Source organism: Ctenocephalides felis, unplaced genomic scaffold (genome assembly GCF_003426905.1).
Source record: "Ctenocephalides felis isolate EL2017-DRISC unplaced genomic scaffold, ASM342690v1 CF-g0.4_SCAFFOLD_01886, whole genome shotgun sequence".
NCBI lineage: Eukaryota > Metazoa > Arthropoda > Insecta > Siphonaptera > Pulicidae > Ctenocephalides > Ctenocephalides felis.
In genome coordinates, this window is record NW_020538040.1 from 20,485,338 (window position 1) to 20,506,540 (window position 21,203).

Genomic DNA, 21,203 nt, shown 5'->3' on the forward strand with positions numbered 1-21,203 from the left:
AATTCGGCAACTTTTGATAAAACTTGCCAACACTCTTTAGTGCATTTTTTTTAAAGGAGGACCTCTCCATCGACCAATTCTGAAAATTTTAAATTCATACAGAAAGTCTATATATAGCCGGATATCCGAGCACTCAACGTCAAACCGAAACGGGATGATCGATTAATCTTAACTGTGATGAAAAAAATTAGAAAAAAATATATCTCACGTTGTTTGGAAATTATGAGCTTTTAAGTGCAACCTAGAGCTTTGGTGAAATTATGACTATTTTTCGGTTATTGCGTTTAAATTTCAATAATTTTGTTCATTTAAACTGAAAAACCGTAACCGTGAATACATTTCCAGAACCACAGTCAAGAAAATAACACCGCAGTTGATCCAAGTTTTCAAGATTTAAAACTTTTTGTTAAAATACATTTTTTTTCAAATTGGTCGACTTTGAGAAGCCCTTCTTTAAAAAAATGTACTAAAGCGTGTTGGCAAGTTTCATCAAAAGTTAGCGCTTTTAATCAGGATTGTAAAATAGTAAAATACTTCATAATTTCATCATTGAAAAATTCAAAGTAAAAAATAGAAACTTGACGGTCTACCTACCATGTGACTCATGCTATAATAAAAAAAAATTAGATCTGCCGGTGTTTTTGCAGCAAAGTGTTACAGAATATTTTGCATTATAATAAGCGTTTATTGCATTACATACGAAATATAGCTCAGGTCACGATTTGAATATATTACTCCAAGAAATCTTATCAAAACAAAACATGTCAGTACGAATATTTCCATTTGCATTAGTTTCTACATTGTAAGTTTCAAGATGAAAGATTTGGTTTAAAATAAAACAAAACTTGGATCTGAGTCATAGGATAAATTTCTGGAACTCACCGCTTTGTAGTAAAATTGTATTTTTTTTATTATAATTCTAAATTAATTTGTTTTTGTGAAAAGTACGTTAATATATTTTGAATCTTTGAAGTGTATTTTGTAACAAAATAGATCAAAATATTTTGAAAATTCAGATTTTTTTAAAATTATTTATTTCATTTTCAAAATTGGTTCAGGACAAAAGTTTTTTCATTTTTCTCCTAATTCTAAATAAATAGTTATCCAGAATCTACCCAACACAAGTCCATATCGAGTTTCATCGAATGGTTTTCAAATTCATTTGAAAATCGGTTCAGATGTTTTTGAGAAAATTGCGACGTAAGAGATTGTCCATTAATCACGTGATTGATTTCTTAAGGATTTTTGGACCCCCCTCTCCTTTGGTGATTCGTGGTGATATTAAAAATTACTCCCCTTCCCCCTCTAAACATCACGTGTATTTTTATTTACAAGAAAAAATGATAAAAGTTTTGATTTTTTTTTTTTGAAAATGTTTGAATTTTTTGAAAAAAACTCAGGTAAAAAATAAATACACGTGATATCTTACTATACCCCTTTCTCTCCCACGTGTATTTTGTATTTTTTGTCAAACACCCCCTAAAAACCTACATACGCTACATGGACGCCTCTAAGGTCGCCTCTAAGGTCAAAAATGTGCTCACATATAAACTTACAATTTTTCCCAATTTTGGTCTCAAACGATTGACAATAACTTAGAACGTCGAGAAAACAAAATTAGCACGTCGGATTTTCTGGAAAAAATTTCTCCTGAAGCTCAATAACTTTTAAAATCGTTTTTTCACCAATTAAAAAAATCTATCCACTGTTAAATTTATCTTGATAGTTCCCTCTTATCAAAGCCAAGTCATTACCTATACTCGTACTTATAGTTACATAGTAATTATTTCGTAGTAATTTCAAGATAACAGCAATTATCCGTTGAATAAATTTCATAATAGATTAAACTTACACAATTTCCACAACGCATATATTTTTTTCACAAACTGGTTGTTTCATAAATTCAAATGAAATTAATCGTAAGTGATTCAGTCAATTTATCACTTCCTTATCGTAAGTTGAGCTTTTTAAACTGTTCTAATATGCAAATGCTGTTGCACGAGATTAGAATTCCATACAATAATTATTTCAATGCTGACAGGTTTATATTTATATTATTCAAAAATATTAAATAAAATGACTTGCAGGGAATATAGTAAATGGATTTCATGCATCCATTGTAAACTGATGTCAGCCTTTCCATGTAAAAATATTTCCTAACTAGTGGTGTATGGCATCGTGTCTTAAGACAAATTAATGGAACTTCCCGTACCATGATTTTAAATTTTTAAAAGCTTTATAATTTTCTTAAGATCTTTGAAAAAAGTTTACCAGTTGTTAATTTCGTCAATATTAGTAAAATGTTCCTTGAATGATTCAAATTCGACGTTCCGTTCTCTCAACAAAAATTTATCATTTTTGGCACGTATCTTCAAACCGGCTAGTCCTGCCTTTGGCAACAACTAATCAATACGTCTTTTGGTCAATAGGAGTCGAATACTTTTTGAATCATTCAAATCGGTTGATTTGTGTTCTAGAAATCGTCGATGAAAAATTGTATCCGCACACTCATACACACACATCCTTTTTTTGTAATATATGCGAAAAAGTTCAATAAACCTTATTTTCGATTTTTTACGATTACAGTAACTGGTGCATGGCATCGTGCCTTAAGGCAAATTGCTGAAACTTCTCGTACCGAAAACTAATTTTTTTAAAAAAGCTCAAATTTTCTGAAAACTTAAAAAAATAGATTTTCGAGAGTTTAAAATGTTGAAGAAAATATGACTTTTTGAAAAATTTGTATTCGTATTCTAAAAATCGTCTTTGAAAATTTATATCCGCACACATACATTCCTTTTTTTAAGTTATGCAAAAATGTTCAGAAGTTGTTAAAACGTAAATATAAACAAAAATTTTCATTTTCGATTTTTTTTGCAATTTCTTTAACTTATCCTACAGAAAGTTAAAAATTAAAATGTTTGTATATTTAAAAATATCTTGCATATATTTCATAAATAGTTTGTGATTTATAAGTTGTTCAAAATCATGACTTAATAATGACCAAAAAAATACAGCAAAAATTTTATATTCATTTTATTAAATTCATTTTTTTAACAATCATTTTACATACTATTTAAATTTAAATTTACAATACTGTTTAAGTAACAAAATATTTCAAAATCAAATGAGCATGTTTATTTTGATAGTATACCAAATAAAATACTTTAGCACTATAAAAATATGTTATTTGATATACTATAAAATTGGATACTTCCATACATTTTCATCAATAATTATTTTGATTTTAAACCATAAGTTGTCCACCTGGCCAATTACAACTAGCAAAACTCAATATGTGCTTTGGTTTTAGCTGATTCATCTCTCGTTTTTTTAGTATGTGTTAATTTCTTCAATCGCCAAAATTTTAGCATCTGGGACTGCAAATTTAAGATATATCTCTAATCCAATATAATATAGCACTTGGGATACATTGTCAACTCTTGGATCTGGAATCCGCAACCAATATCCATTTGGCTTTTGAGAGGTTTTTCAGGATCATTTTTGATATGTTATCTATGTTTGAATTGATCATCAGAAAGATCAACAGTCTTCAATCAACTTAAGAATTTCCCTCAAAACATCAATAATGTATATTTCATAGAAAGCAGAATTATCCTTCGTTTCTCTATGCATGGTTAATTAATAACTAGCAAGGAAAATTAAATATTTTTATAGGTTATATTGTTAAATATGAAATAAATCATTACATTTCATTATTTTAAAAGTAGGACCTAGTACGATACTAAAATTCAGTTTCTCAACAATAAATTTTAAATAAAATATGCTCTTGTAGATTCATATATCAATTGACGCCACGATGTCACTCCATTTTCCAGTGCTTGAAATGCCAATAATGCCCTCAGTTATAATAAGAAAAATTCATGGAAAAATATGATTTTGCTCAATATGGAACATGATTGATTAGCTACGGTCGCTTTAACCTAGGGATTTTCAATAAAAATATGAATTGAACTAAACTCAAAATCAATTCAATTATATTTCACAATTAGGTTAATTATATGCAACGAAGTGTTATTTTGCTTTTATAAAAATCTAGCTTTGAAAATATTTCCAATGAAATTTTCAAATACTAATTAGTTTCATCTCTTGGTCTAGATCTGATATTGCTGAGCTATCAACTGTATCCTCTGTTCTTATAACCATTGATTTTAGACAAGATTTTCGTTTCTGATTGAACTTTTCGATAAACAATTTTTGGTTTTTATAGTCAACTGGTTTTTCCCGCATATAATTATCATTCAACATGACACTTCTGCTAATGATTTCCGGGACCATAAAAGGATACAGCCACAAAACTGTTGGAGTGAATCCAGCTGTATACAAAGCATTTTTGTGGTAAAAAAGTAACCCATCAACCTTTGGAGAATTATTGCCAAATAATGGCCAATTATTTAATACGTAGGAAATTCTTTCAACACTACACTCATAGTGAGATAAAGGCAAAATTGGGAACATATTCAAGTGTGAATTTTTTTCCAATAACTTTGCTCCTTCCGACAGCTTTCCTTGCAGCCAAAAATACCTGAATCCTTTATCGCAATTTGTAAGGGATTGGTTTCCCCAAGCAATTAAATCTAATATATAGAAACTTTCTGTTGGTTTATGGTAAATGCAATCTAAAATAGTATTTTTTGCTGTTTTGTAAAACTGCTTGAATCTTCCACCAGGTAAAGCAGACTGGAACTCAAATATGTATCTACCATGTTTTGTATATGCCTTAGTTCTGCCCCTGCCAGCAACTAAGAGCACTCTCATACCCACAGGGCAAGGTACCATGAGCCAATCATCTTCAAAATTTGCAGGTATTTCTTCCATCCATTCAGAAAGCATCAACTGCTTCGAAAAAGCATTTTGATTCTTTGGTTTGGATTCGGTTTTGTCCTCTTCTTCAAATTGCGTCAATAATGGTCTTGAAGTATCATGAGCAGTTCTCCGATTTCTTTTTTGATGCTCTAATAGCTTTCGGCGGCGATTTGCTTGTGATTCATCTATACTAGCTCTCTTTTTATACAGATCATTCAAATTAAAACGTCTATTGCTATTAGAAGGTCCTTCCATTGTTAATTCAGAACGACTTCAAAACAAAAAACTGATAATTTTAAGTACTCAATCACTTCACTTCAAAACGTCAGAATCATGAACATAACCTCAAAAATATTAAAAGAATTCGTTTATGTCGGTGTCATATTGGTTATGATGGTGTAAGATTGGTACATGATATTTCGTGTGGAAAGTTTAATATTAGTAATGCAAATTGAGATTCTCAAAACTATATTATAAAATTTTTAAAGACAGTATTTTATTTTTGTCTTGAACCTCTATCTACAATATATAGCTTCGTACATAATAAATCAATTATAATCAACAATTATTTAGTATAAAAAAGAAAATTATTAAAGTGATTATTCTAATTAAGTAATTAACAACCATTAATCACTGTTTATTCTTTTTTTTATAAATTTTCCTTTAGAAACTTCTGCTATATATATATATATATATATATATATATATATTACTTATAATATTTGTTTTAATAAGTTTGAATATAACGGTCATTAGTGTAAATAAATTCAACAGATGGCTCTCTGATCTCTGAAGTATGAAGTTAGACGATATAGGATTTTTATTTAAATCGTGAAATATAATTATAATCGGTATAAAATTAATAAAAGTTGTTGATATATATATTTATGTATTTATTTTTGAGTAGAGCTTTTTTATTTAAACTACCAACATTTATTGTTCAATTATCTTAGCAGGAGTTTTATTAAAATTAGGGGGTTATTGTTTATTACGTATTTATTTATTATTAATTAATTTTATAAAGAGTAATAGAATTATAATAAGAGTTTCAATTTATGGAGGAATAATTGTATCTTTTATTTGTATTATACAAAGAGATATAAAAATTTTAATTGCTTATTCTTCAGTTGTTCATATAAGAATAGTATTAGGAGGAATTTTTACTATAAATATATTAGGGATTGTAGGGAGATTTATTTTAATAATTTCTCATGGTTTATGTTCTTCTGGAATATTTTGTCTTTCTAATATTATTTATGAACGATCAAGAAGACGAAGAATTTTAATTAACAAGGGTTAATAAGATTTATATCTTCAATAACATTATTTTGATTTTTATTATGTAATTTTATTTGTAAAATGATAAATTAGCAAAACGTTACATCTGATAAAATAAAGGATTGATTTTTGCTATTGTTTTTGTTATAAAAAAATTATAAACAAGTTTAATAAGTTTATAAAAAATTTATAAACATTTTCTATAAATTAGAAATTCCACAATAATAAATTTGAAAATATTGATGACTTCTATATTTCGCGATTTTTTCTGCATCTCGATCATTAAAATGTTCCATCTTTCATCGACGATTATAATTTTTGTTCGACTAGTCAAAGGCATAATTGAGTTGTTAACAATTGAAATACCTCACACAAATCCTTCATATAATGTCAACATTGGCTAGACATTTGAATATATATATATATATATATATATATATATATATATATATATATTTTACACCGATCAATCTCAGAATGAATGAATATTTAATTTTCTCGAGTTGGACGAAGAACATTTCTAAATAAAAATAATGTATTATTACACGATTCAACATGGATTTGCTTTTAGAATCGATCCTCTTTGAAATGATGTGTCGATGAACTTGGATAATCGATTTATTAATTTTACAAAATAATAAACATTTTTACTCTAGACTTCTTTATTTGATAAAGAAACAATTATTGTTTCTGGAAAATATATATTTTTTTAATTTTAATATTGAAATATAAATATTATAAATATAATATTGAAATATTGTATTGAAAAGCGCTAAGAGAATAATACATTTTGTACTAGTGTTTAATATAGACCATTCTTTTATTTGTATCATAATTTATACTTGAAAAAATTTAGGAATATTATTTTATGTATTTTTTTTAAGTTTGAGCTTTAAAACTTATTCAAAACCATAATTGTCAATTATTTTTGATAGAATAAGAGTGTTCACAACCTACACTCAAAGTTAAAACATTTTTTTATAATTTTCAAGTCCATATTAATAATATTTTAGGGTTTGGGGAATGATTTTAATATTTTTAACTTCCCGTAGGGTAAGTTATAATAAATGCTAAAAAATCAAAAATTAATATTTTAATAATAATAAATAAGATCTTTACGTTTCAGAGATTTCATTTCACATTTTGACATACCTTAGAAAAAACGGATATGTGTATATGTATGTGTATGTGTGTGTATGTAGTATGTATGTGTGTATGGATACAATTCTTCGTCGACATTTTTCCTGAGTATCCGCTCAACCGATTTGGATTATTCAAAGAGCCCTCGATTACTATTGATAGGGAGACGTGCTGAATAGTTTTTGGCAAAAGTTGGTCCAGTCATTTCGGAGATATGAAGCAAAGAAAGCAAATAATTTAAATTAAGTTTTTGAGATAATGGAGCATCCGATTTGAATGATTCAAAAAACATTCTACTTATATTAACTTAATGAAGAATTTATCGAGTTTTGCAAATGCGGTTTTGGGGATTCAGAAAAAAAAGGTTAAAAAATGCCATTTGGCGGTCGAAAATCAGATATTTTGTAATGTGAATCAACCGATATCAATGAGTATCAAAAACTTTCGAGAAATTTTAAAAAAGTTCAATAATTTTAGTTTCCAAAAAATCAGTATTTTCAACAAAAAAAAAATAATAATTAAATATTACAAATGTTTCCAAAATTTTAAAAATGTTCAAAAAAAACAAATTCTTTTGGAATTTTAAAATTTTTAAATTGTGATCCAGAAAGTTCCAGCAATTTGCTTTAAGGCACCATGGCTTAAACCACTATATCAAAACAGTTTTCTCAATATATTTTGCTATCCAAAATTACAGTTTTAGTTAGAAAATATTGTAGAAAGTAATTATATACTAATTTTATCAAAATGCACAGAAAGTAGAAGCATTTAAAACATTTTAAAACATCATTATTATCTACAATATTTTTTAACTTGAACTGCTTGATTCATATTTTTATAGCTTTAAATAGAAAAAAAAACAATTAGTATGAATCAATTAATTTGTGGAATTGTTATACTACTTCTGACGAATCATAGCATCATGCTTGAATACTTCATATTGTATATTTCTATAATATTTTTTCTATTTCAAATTACTTATAAACGTTTCAAAGAATATAGTACGATTTATTGTTGCTGATAAATCACCGTGTGCCACATTGAACCTTGAACCTCTTATTCTATGAACTCTTCTGCCCTTGAACACTGAAATTATACAACCTCACCCCCCAAAAGCACGCAATTGAGGAGAATTGAACCAACCCAACTCATTCGTTTGCGAAATGGACTTGCACTAATGGATTTTAGACTTAGAATTAGAATTCTATTATTCAAGTAATATAAAAGACCCTTGTGGGTCCATGTGGAATACTTTGGGAATCACTGGCTTGAACCATCAACTTAGGTACCTTGAGGGCGTCCATTAATCAAACAAAAAAATATCACGTAGGCGAGGAAGGGGGTTTAGTAAGATATCTTGTATATTTATTATTCACCTCAATTTTAAAAAAATCCAAATTATTTTTGAAAAAAAAAATTCAAAAATTTGCAGAAAGGGGAGGTAACATTAAATATATCACCATGGATTATTATTATCAAGGAGCAGGGGGTCTGATAATCCTTAGGAACTGCTCACATTATTAAGGGTCTCCTCCACATTAAAATTTCAAATCAGAAAATGTACTTGTTCTATAAGTTTCATCAAAGTTGTATAAATTTCATAATTCGATTGACACAATTTCACTCCTCAACTTGACCGATTTTAATAACTAGCTACTTTCTTCAAAGTTGTGGTAAACAACACATTTTCATTAATTTGCTTGTCACAGTTTTAATTGATGGACACACTTAACGTTTTGTGATATGTTAATTAAAAAATATATATTATAATATTATATTTGCATGACATGTTGACTGTTTATCGCAGCGTGATCAAGTTTGATATTGTCACGGCCATTATGAAACAAACATACGCAACGAATGAAATTGAAAAATTGTTTTGGCTTTAATTTTCTCCTAATTGTGAATTTAATAATAGTAGAAATAAACCTTAATTGTTAAAGTATTACTATGATTTACTAGGTTTTCGACCATTTTTCGAAATAAAATTAAAAATAAATTGTTTGAGTATTATGATTTACTAGTTCTTGAACAATTTTTATTTTGGAAGCTAGACTACTATAAAATAAAATACATGTACAGCAAAATGTTAATAAGAAAAGAATAACTTTTTGAATGATTTTTTTTATAATACTGAATAATATCATTCTGTGAATAATAAATGCTTTCTATAGTAACTGATAAAACTGAAACATGTAAGTGTTAAGTAATTCAAGATATTAACTTTCCGTATATTAAATGGTAGTTCCGTATAGTGCTGGAAAAAACTGGTAAATAAAATATTTTGTATATCTCTACATTTCAAGGGTTTCTAAACATTTTGGCGTACTTCAGAAAAAATTGATGTATGTGTGTGTGCTAATTATAAAAAAACAGCTAGGCCAATCGACTCTCAAAATTATTCAAAGCGAGTCCTAATCGATTCACATAGAGAGACGTGCTGATTAGTGTTTTTGGCAAAGGCAGGTCTGGTCATTTTGAAGGTACAGAGCAAGGAGTAACAGTGACAAATCAGTTTTTGCCATTTCCATTTAAATGATTCAAACGACATCCTACTTACATTAACGGAATGAACTATTGACTAAATTTTTGGGAAATTGCAGGAGGGTCCAGCGGTTTTGGAGAACAAAAATTTCCAAAAAAAAAATTACATTGGGTAGTCTAAAATATAAATTGGCCAAATGCACATATATTTATCAGCTACTTTTAAATATTTTAATGATGAGTACAAATCAATCTAGTTGAATGATTAAAAAAACATTCGCTTCGTACTGACCGCGAGACATACTGCCCAGTTTTTGCGAAAACCAGGTCTAGCATTGTCTGTGGTACGGTGCAAAGAGTATAAAAGAAATTGATGAAAACTTATACAAAAGTTGTTTGTAGAAGATGCTTATCACCCCATTTAATAAGCACTTGTGGATTGTTCAAACCCCTGACAACCTGACATCGGGCAGCAGCAATGTACATTTTGACTTGAAAATTTAGATCAAAAATGTGTTTCCAATTAAAAATAGCCTATTTTGGGCACTGCGGTGTGAAATTGCAATGGAAAATCTCTCACACTAATCCACCCTGAATAAAGTTGGAATTTAAGTCAGCTCACGGACCTGCCCTAGGGCAGTACCACCCATTATAGATATATATATATATATATATATATATATATATATATATATATATATATGCATCCTTTATGTTTCATTATGAAAGTTTCTTTTTCTGTAACGCTCTGTAGCCACGCACTCACAGAAACATAAATTATTTTTTATTTCATGCATAATCTCGGCAATTAAAAGGACCTTTTGCGCAATTAATAAAAGAATTATCGCATTCATAACAACTTTTATATGTTAAATATACAATTAAAACATAAGATAAACCGGAATTTATCACTTCCACACGAATAAAAGACAAATTTATTGTAGGTTTATGTATGTAATGATAATAGTCATATAAATAGCTATTTCGTAATCAAACAGAAGTAAATAGTAATTTGAATTATATTTGTTTCAATTTTGCGTTAAAAATCGTATTATTATTATTTTTATTTTTATTGTCTAATCACTAGATGTTTAAAAGATTGTTAATTATTACTAATAATCATTTGATGCATTATATAAAATATTAGTAACTCTTTCAGTAATAAGAAAATAACTAAATTATTTAAGAAAATTGATAGTTTTCTTTGAAGAACACAAACTGATTTATTTTCGTAAATCATTTTATTGAGATCTACACGCTTTTAGTTAAAAATAATAAATCAATAGGCAATAATTCTTTGATATAAAATCGAAAATTTAGGAAATTCGATAACATAAAAATATTAAGTTTCAGTATTTATTCTAATTTCTTTTACATTTCCGACTCAAAGGTCTTGTATAAAATAAAAGTTAATGAAATAAAAAAACTTTATTAGAGTTGATTACTATTTAAATTTTAGTAGATACTAATTTATGGGGTTTCACTACTTAGTCGCTTAGTAAAATAGATGTTTTACAAAATGAGTTATCAATTCAAATCAAATATTTTTTTACACATAAAATGTTATAGTTGTGATTACTTATATTAGTACAATTACAAAAATTATCAGTTTGTTTGAAAGTTAAAAATTAAAAATTGCATGATTTGTTACTGAAAGCAAAAATTTTAGTTTTGAACTAATTATTTGGAAATTTTATCTAAATAGCAAAACCTCTATTCTTAGTCATTAAGTCTATTATTTGCATGTATGAGGAAATTCATGTAACTTGCCTCAAGGAAAAATACCACTTGAACCTAGTTATTTAAAATTTCACTAAATAAAACATCAAATACCTACGATATATGCGAGAACAATGTACGAGCTTTTCACTAATGATCTGGGAGCCAATTCTCGGATAAAATAGAAATGTTATGGTAACGCTATGTTACGGGTCTATATTCGTATGAGTTTGCAGGTACGAACTTGTAAAAAACTATGTATTTGCAGTGCGATCAGGAGTTTCACACATAAAATCTAACTTTAGGTATGTGTTATCAAGGGGACATGAGAAAGATGCACTTATGATAACCTTGTGCGTTTTGTAGGTTATGTTCTATTTGTAAAAATTTGTGAATAACAAAAATCACCCTAGAAAAAAAATAAGGCGAAATAAAAATAATAAGTGATAGATAATAATAAATGTAACAAAATAACAATTTTAGAAATATTAAGAAGTGGCAGAAGTTTATGTATTGACAAGTATACTCGACATGTGTATAAATCTTTAAACATTAGCTAGAATTTAGATTGCAATTTTAAGAAGAAAAAAACAACAATATCAAAAATCAAGATATTTAGAATATTTCGAGGCTATGCCGGTATAAAATAAATAATTGTCAGTGTAATTTTACTTTAAAGTAACATTTTACTTCGATTCTGACGACACAAAACGCCCCTAGTTTAATGAGCGCGCCACAGTTTACTGGTTAATAAAGTAAGAAATTATGAAATTCCTGCACCTTAAGTAATCTAGTTCTGAGGTCACTTTGTATTATTTCTTTAATTCAAGTATTAAATATTTCTTAAACGTATATCAATAGAATTATTTATGACATGCGTGTTTGTGTCGACCTTCAAATTCCGAATTCTCTCCGTAGCTTTATATTCGATTTGACTTTGCTTGATAAGCTTATTAATATTTTCGTTGCCGTTTCTCGTTTATATTCCACGAAATTTTCTTCTGAATGATGCCTGGTCAGATATCAGCGTATGTCAAGGATAGATTTCTACAAACGTCGGTACATATTTTTTCACGATAATATCTAGATGGAAATGATACGTTTGGGTATCAAAAATAATTTAATGGTGGGAAAAATAACAGAAGATATTAAATAAATATTTACGTTTAATTGGTTTTTAACGACGTATGATTAAGGAATATTAGGTCTGATTCTCGGATAAAATAGAAATGTTATGGTAATGCTATGTTACAGGTTTATATTCGTAAGAGTAATAACAAACTGTTAAAAAGCGATGTATTTACTTTGCGACTAGGCGTTTTATTTGTTTTACTTGTTAATTTTATTATTATTATTATTTGCTTATATATTATATTAAATCATCATAATACGGATCATTTTTTGGTTAATTACAAACAAGACAAATTTTTGGTATAAATATTGATACATAGTTTGCCTTCTACTTCAAAATATGTATCATTAAAGAACATTATATTTTGTTTGTTTTGGAGATAATGATGATGAAGCTTTTTTTACTTGTAGATCATTAAGCCCCGCTCTACCCTATACTAATCATAATATTTCTCGTATAGTTCTAAATTGCCAATTATATTAGATAAAACAAGATAAAAATAGCAAAGTAAATAAATGAAAAGCAACTAATATCAATGATACCCAGTGTGATATGTGCAACAATGATATTTTATCTTGAAACTACGCACGTTTCATATACTCGTATTATAAAGGTTTGAATTTTGTATTAATATTTGTATTATCCTTAGATAAAATTAAAAATTATCACCGTTATTAGCACAGTTACCCTTATTTTAAAATTTGTATCAAAGCAACCTAAAGTCTTATTATTACAAAAGTTTTCCTATATTTGCTCATTTAAATCTAATTATTGCTACTTAAAACTAAAATTAAATAGTTAGTCACTAAAGGTGTGTTTTCTCCGATTTTTTCAATTAAAATATTATTAATTAGTTTACTCATTTCAATAATAATACGAAAAACGAAATTTGATACCGAGTAATACGTGATAATATAAATCTGTCACGATACAAATTAAGATATGTCAATTCTCATATCCTGAAACGATTCCGTACACGTGGGACTCCGTAGTATAAATTACGAGCTTGGCGAAGGTTAAGTACAAGGCCTCTCAATAAACGCTGCCGCCGACTAGATTCTTAATATTGTCGTACGATTTAATCTCGAGTTGTTTGTTCTGCTTGAAATTATTATTAATGCAAATGATATGTTAAACACAGGAAATATTATAGAAAGTCTATTTAGTAAAACTTTTAATTATTCTTTTGCGAAGGACGATTTGGTAATTTGTACATTTTCTTTACATTGATAAAGCAATCGTAATAGAATAAAATAATGAAGCAAGGTGACAAATTACTTTATTGTGATTGGCAAGAATTTATTAAAATTATTTAAGTGGCGAGAAATTTGATATGTCTTCAAAATGTACGGTGGAGACACCATGTAGTTGTAAATTTCCCAAATGGTGGTAAAATCTAAACGTATTTTAATAATTTAATATTCTCGTAGAGATATTAAAATACAAAATCTGAACTTCTAAATACTAGAAATATCTATAAGTTTTTTATATTGATCACGTGCAATATGCCTGCATTAACCCATTTGCCTATCTAAACCTATTAATATAAAAGAGTGATTTCCTACATAATGAGATATAGGTATGACCTAAATGTAAATCATGAAAAAATATTACAGTGATGGTCTTCGGCCCAATTTCTCTAATCTATTTTTGCGCCAAAAATTAAAAGCGATGACTTCTTCATTTTCTATAGTTCATAAAATAATTGGATAAGTTGATAATATCAAATAGACAACTTATCAATCAAAATCTACAGAAAATTGATGTGTGATAAAATTTTAATCACTAGAAAAAGTACTTTTTTCAGAAATTTAATATTTTTATAAAATTTACAAATAGCAAGATTGTACTATTGTGATGATGGAAAACTCAAAATAATGCTTATCTTTATAATCTTTCAAGTATTACATATTAGAATATTTATTTTTTGCCTAAAATATTATCAAAAACGATAGAAATGTTTTTTCGACAAAAAAGATTAGTTTATTATTTATTAAGCATCAAAATACTGGGTGTCATAATTCAGCGTCAAGACAAAATGGGTATTGATTGTAACCATCTTCAAAAAAAAAAAAATCTACCCCTAGCAGTTTAAAAATTATAGACATTTAAGGAAAATCTAGTATGGTCAAAATGTAACCATTTTTCGGTTATAGTGGCTAATATACCAATTTATTTATATAAACTAATGAACCGTTGCCCTAAATATAATTTTTAGAACCACAGTCAAAAACTATGACAATTTTCCCAAGTTTCTAGAATTAAATGTTTGCCAAACTACGATTGTTGAGAAGCCCTATTTTAAAAACAAATTTTAAAATAAATGGTAAGTGCTATCACCAGATCGCGCACTTAATCAGAATTGTAAAATGGTTTAATATAAATAGTTTTATATAATGGTTTAATACCTGCTATAAAAAATATAGAAAAAAAGCCTAAGTATCCCGATTTTTGTTAACCCAATTTACTCGGTTAAAATATTTTTTATTTGCCTAAGCTCTAAAACTTCCTAATTTTATGGTAAAATGACGAGAGAGGTGAATAGTAGACATACATGGGATAGATTTTTTCTGATTTTTTTCATGATATTTACAATCAATGCTGTTATACCAGTTTGGCTTGACTTAGAGTTTTGAGTTTTTCTATATAGAAACAGCAAACAAATTTTATTTCCAAATAAACATAGACAAGGTACAATAACATTAATTTAATGCAATCAATAGATTATACACATTTTTGTACGGTTAATATTTAGTATTTTATGAGTTTGATTTGATCTAAATTGATAGAGAATACAGTAGAACCTTGTTTATCCGGACCTCAGTTACACGAATTCGCAATTATTCGGACTACCAACCGCGACCAATTTTATGCACATACCTACATTTCGAATTTTTGCATGATAAATGCTACAGTTTAGTATAATATACTAAACTGCAGCATTTATCATGCGAAGATTTGTTAAATTTTGTTAAAAAAAATTCTTAAATTTCTTAAAAAATTTCCTAAATTACATTCATACATATTATGTATGAATGTAATTTAAGAAAATATATATATACATACATACGAAAGTTTCAATTTCTTAATAAACATTATTTTTCGTTGATATCTATGTATGTTATTTTTAAGAAATACACAACGTTATTATTCATACATTCGATTATCCCGATTTTTGATTATCCGAACGACTATCGACAACAATTAATCCGGTTGATCGAGGTTCTACTGTATATAATATTCTCTAATAAATGAACTTATTCATGAAAAGTAAAGAAAGCAGGAGCTTGTACTCTTTGTACTTTGTACTCTTATCTTTTAGTGTCTATTAGAAATTATCTAATTAATATATTATAAAGTGTTATATAAAATTTTAGGCAACGTCTAACATACATGTTGTTGAAGAAATTTTATAAAGACAAGCAGAAAATTCCATATCATCAATTCCAGTATCCAAATTACTATCATATCTATCCCAAAAGCTCTCAAAGTTCAAAAGTTAAATAGAGATTTTGAGTCCTCATAATTTTCGCGTTACGTTTCCGGTCCTCCATTTTGTTCCGGAAGCTCCACCCAATCCCCCACTTCCGGCCTGTCATAGTTGCGTGAGTGACGCGTTGTCATCGCGATCGCGATTCGGTCACTTCAGATCGGCCAATATTGTTGCCATATGGGAACGCACTGTTTGCGCATGACATTCATTTATCAAATCACAAAGAGGAGGAGATAGCATATCGAAGATGGGGGCCTAATTAATATGTATATCTATAATCTAGTCATAAAAGCTCAACTTAAAGCTTTGGATTCTGGCAGGAAATCATTGATCAAATATGCAATAAATTTTTTAGTAAAATTATTTAGTTCCATGAAAAAATTTTCTTTGATTTTTTAATAACAAAGCAATTGCATAGTATTAAACACAATACAAATAGACGGGTATATTATTTTTTTTTCACTTATTTAGGGTTTCGGTCAGGCTTATTAATATTATAATGCAGTATTCCTTAAATTAAAAAAATAGAGATTTTAAAATTATTTTTAAATTAATATAAATCGATTATGGCATTAACAATATTATTTAATAAATTGAGAAAAATACACACACACATATATATATATAAATATATATATATAATAGGGTAGGGCACAAAGGTCCAATGTAACTTTGAGCAATTATATTGTAAAAACCAAACACGGCAAATCAAATAACACATCAAACAAACAACTATCTGATATTCCAGCTAATTCATCCTTGTAGAAACGTGTTTTTTGCTGTTTTTCAAAAAATTTAAATTTCAAGTTCAAATCACCTGGTTCTTTTTACCCCCATGCGGCATAAAATAGGACGGTAGTAAACAGGTCCAGTGTCTTATGTTTAATTTGAAATACATTTTACAAAATTTAGTTATCTTATTCAACCAATGCAAAATATAAATTTCATGGGTACATCTTTTACAGAGTATATATAACTTTAATCTGGTATTTTGCCAGAAATATTCATTAGCAGAGTTGGAATAACTCTGCTGTTCATTTAATTTACCTCTTGTAATTTAATTTATCTTTTGTGAAATTGCTATTTTTAGTCTAAATATTTTTATCCTTGTTACTCCACCCATGTGCAAGGCTTTTATATAAGTTATAAAAAAGCTGTATAATCTAATTTGAGATTAACAATACATCATATATAAAACAATTAAGTAACGTATACTTAAAAATTATATTGAGGTCTCGTAAACTAAACAACAGTGCTCACAACAAAAAAAACTAGCAACGAAAGAGAGTACTTTTCGTTTCGAATCAAGATGATGGCTGGGTGTCTATTTTTTCCCTCTACTTTAAAATATTGTTAAAAAGTTCTTAACTCGTTTACTTGTTTTGAGATATCAGTGGTGGACCTTTGTACCCGCGCACATTCAAGTCCCACTCTACCTTATACATTATATATTTATTGATTTATTAAAAAATTTTGCTCTATCAATGAAAAATTTGGTACAGAAATAATTATAGAGGCAATTTGTGGAAAAAATAGAAATGGTAAAGCATATTATGGGTCTATAATTGCATGAGTTGGTATTCACAAACTATCAAAAATCTATGTATTTGCTGTGCGATCAGACGTTTTACACATCAAAATATATGTGAAATATATTGAAACTTAGACAGGAAATATCATTTACTATCAAAAAACTTTCAAAAAAAATTGTTTGTAAAATTTACAAAATTCCATGTCCAGTTCATAACCTTTCTCTACATTCTAACATTATGATAAAAGCCATAATTATCTCGTTAAGAGTTTATCCTCTATTTGAATAAAACTCGCGTTCGTTTATTATCATTTGACATTTCACTTTTAGAGCTCTTAATCCTGAAAGTACACGAAGATAGCTCGATAAATTTAAATGTATAAATTTACTTCATTATTTCTGTAACAGACAATCGCGTGATTCCGTTATTGGTATCGAGTTTTTTATAGGAATATATGGTTATACAGATATATATTATAGTTAAGCTTATATTTGTATATATTACTATCACTTGATCGATTTTACTTCATTTACAATTACAACAAAGCGTCGTTACATGTAAACAGCACATAGTAAATAAAAACATATGTGCAGATCGATCTGAGGAAAAAATTCCAGAGCATTAAAAAATTCCATAACGAATACTTTCAATATTTTTTATAAAAGATCATTCAACGAAAATAATTTATTTTAATATACACGTATTTAATAATCGTAAATAATGGTAATTTACACATCTCAATCTTTACTATTTTATTTTATTTTTTAATTTTCATCACAACAGTATCAGTAAAAAAACAAAGTAATAATTTGAATAAGGCAAATTGCTGGAACTTCTCGTACCGTAACAAAATGTTCGAGGAATATTGAATGTTTTCAAATAGATTATTATGAATATTGTAACATTGTCTAATATTTATGAGAATTATATACACTGACTTGCAAAGATGAAATTATTTGTATAAAGTATATTAGAACTTTAGTCAGAATTAAAAATAAAATCTGAATTATTTTCGATATACAAAACAAAATTTCTGAAAAAAAAATTGAAACAATTTTTTTTTATAATAATAAATTATAAATTATATAACTATAATAGCATTAAAAGCATGTATAATACTTGAAAACAATAATGTAATTAAAGACATACTTTAAATATGACATTATCGGTTTGTCATTGTAATTAGCATTTAGAAATGAACCTTCATTAGACAAATGAAATAATTGCTGATTAATAAATTGTATAATATTCGTTAACACAGTGGATTACGTTAAACAACGTTTAAACAAATTTTCGAAAATTCACTCATCATGTAATAATTGTGTTTGAAGAACTTCACGTAATTAAAGTTAACATACATTCATTGTATTTTTTTCACTTTTTTGCTGACAATATAATCTCGTTCTTTGAACAGCTGTAATATCTGTCTTGACTAAAAATATTCTCAATTTTAATAACTTCAAAGATTTATAGAAACTACGAATAATATAGAAATAATTTCTAATCAACGAACTTACGTTTAGTACACAGCCCAAATGTTTAATTTGTTTTATTATTTTCAAGGAACAGGGTAAAATATTCTTCTGATTCAGGCATTTTTCATTAAATCAAGATATGTACTACGATGTAACTTTAATATGTTTATTTATCTATGCCGGTTTCCTTGTTGATATCGATACGCATACAACGACAGATCTCTATTCACATACACGACGACTAATCACAATCGACCCGTATAGAAATGATATCATCTAGAGTGAATGACGAATTATTGGCACTCGACTCTGCCATAACGCACTTCCGTTGCTTTTGTCCAGATTTACACCCTAGTCGCGCCTAAAGAAGTTTTACTTCAAAAACTTACTTTTGACTTTTTAAAAGCAATGCTGTTCACTGATGGTATTAATGTAGGGAACTGACTTAATGCAATAATGGAAACTTGTTTAGACAAACATACTTCATCTTTCTCTCTTTGGACTTTGCATCAAAATATATAATGTTTAATGTTCACTTATATAGTTCAAATAAATGTTCTCGACATTTTTAATAGTATAGGGGCAACCGACTTGAATGGGTTTCAAAATTTTCAAAAAAATCTATTTTTAATTTTAGGCTTTTAAAGAATTTAATTTACGGTACGGGAAGTTTCAGCAATTTGCATTAAGGCACAATGCCACGCACCACTAGTTTATTTTAAAATTAAGGTAGTAAATATGTTCTAATATAATGTGATGGAAGCTTTAATATAAGTGAAGTTTAATGAAATATAGTAAATAAACAAATCAGTATAGGTGACGGCGACTTTCACAACCGTACACCCTGGCATAGATGCAAGGAGATGGTTGTGCAAAAAATCTGCGTTTTTCGTAATTTTTAAATTTTTTATCTAAACTACATATAAATTATAATAACATAATAGCTAAATACACTGATGCAAAAAAGCCTAGTTGGCAAGTCCATCGCCCCAGATCCCCAAATATTCTGCATTTCATCGTTCTAAATACTAACAAGTCTGAACATAATTTCCTCCCGGCAATCAATGCATGTATTCGCATTAGAAATATGCAAGATATAGCTATATTTCGTGTTTCAATCATATTACAAAGCCGTTCCCTAAAAACTTTGATATCCGGCCGAGTAGCCCGTGGCAGGGCGGCCCCTGTCGGACGGACACGCAGCGGACGAGAGCGCACAAGGCACAGGGCATTCCAGAATATGCGCTGACCCACTTTACTTTACTTAACTTTACTTACTGACCGTACGAAATTACATGGAATTTCACTTGTTTGAAATGATTCCTTGTAATCAGGAAGAAGGGAAAGTTAAATTGATATTGAAATTTTAGATGTTGCTCTAGATGTGCCACTTTCGGTGATGATGTCCCAGTTAACTCATGAATCGTACTCAAAGAAAAATCGTGTTTGTTCTGACTGATATATTCTTGTACTATCAGTTAATATTTTCCATAGCAATTGCGAAAGTTTTGACGGAGCTTTCGCTGTTTCATCATGATTATGATGACACAAACAGGATTTTTTTTAATATCAAAAACGGAAGTCGTTTATTTCATTAAACTTTACTTATATTCCATGAAAAAGCTTCCATAAAAATATATAACAACATATTTATTACCTTAATTTTAGAATAAACTAGTGGTGCATGGCATCATGCCTTAAGGCAAATTGTTTGAATTTTCATATTGTAATTTAAATTTATCAAAAGCCTTTGAAAATTTGGAATTTTCTTGAAAACTACGAAACCCATTCAAGTCAGTTGAACCATACTGTCGAAATTCTCGGGAACATTATTTGAACTATATAAGTAAACTCTAAACATTTTAATTTTTTTACTGGAACACATAGAAATGGAAACGAATTTTTACTTTTTATTAATATCTTCATAAAATATCTCATAATTTGATGTTCATATATCTAATAATCATTTCTGATTCCAAATAGCAGCTTCTCTCACCATTTTTTTAAAATCGCTGGACCAGCCTTAAAAAAATTTAATAAATACTTCATTCCGTCAATATAAGTGAAATGCTTTTCAAATCATTCAAATCGGATGCTCTCTCAAAAATTGAATGACTATTCTT

The 21,203-nt window shown here is 28.0% G+C and overlaps 1 protein-coding gene across 1 annotated transcript in view; it reads left to right on the top strand.

Annotated features, from left to right (window-relative positions):
• LOC113374749 (echinoderm microtubule-associated protein-like CG42247) overlaps positions 1-21,203 on the top strand; it is a 94,166-nt gene that overhangs the window by 42,575 nt on the left and 30,388 nt on the right. The gene's annotated exons all lie outside the window — the stretch shown is intronic.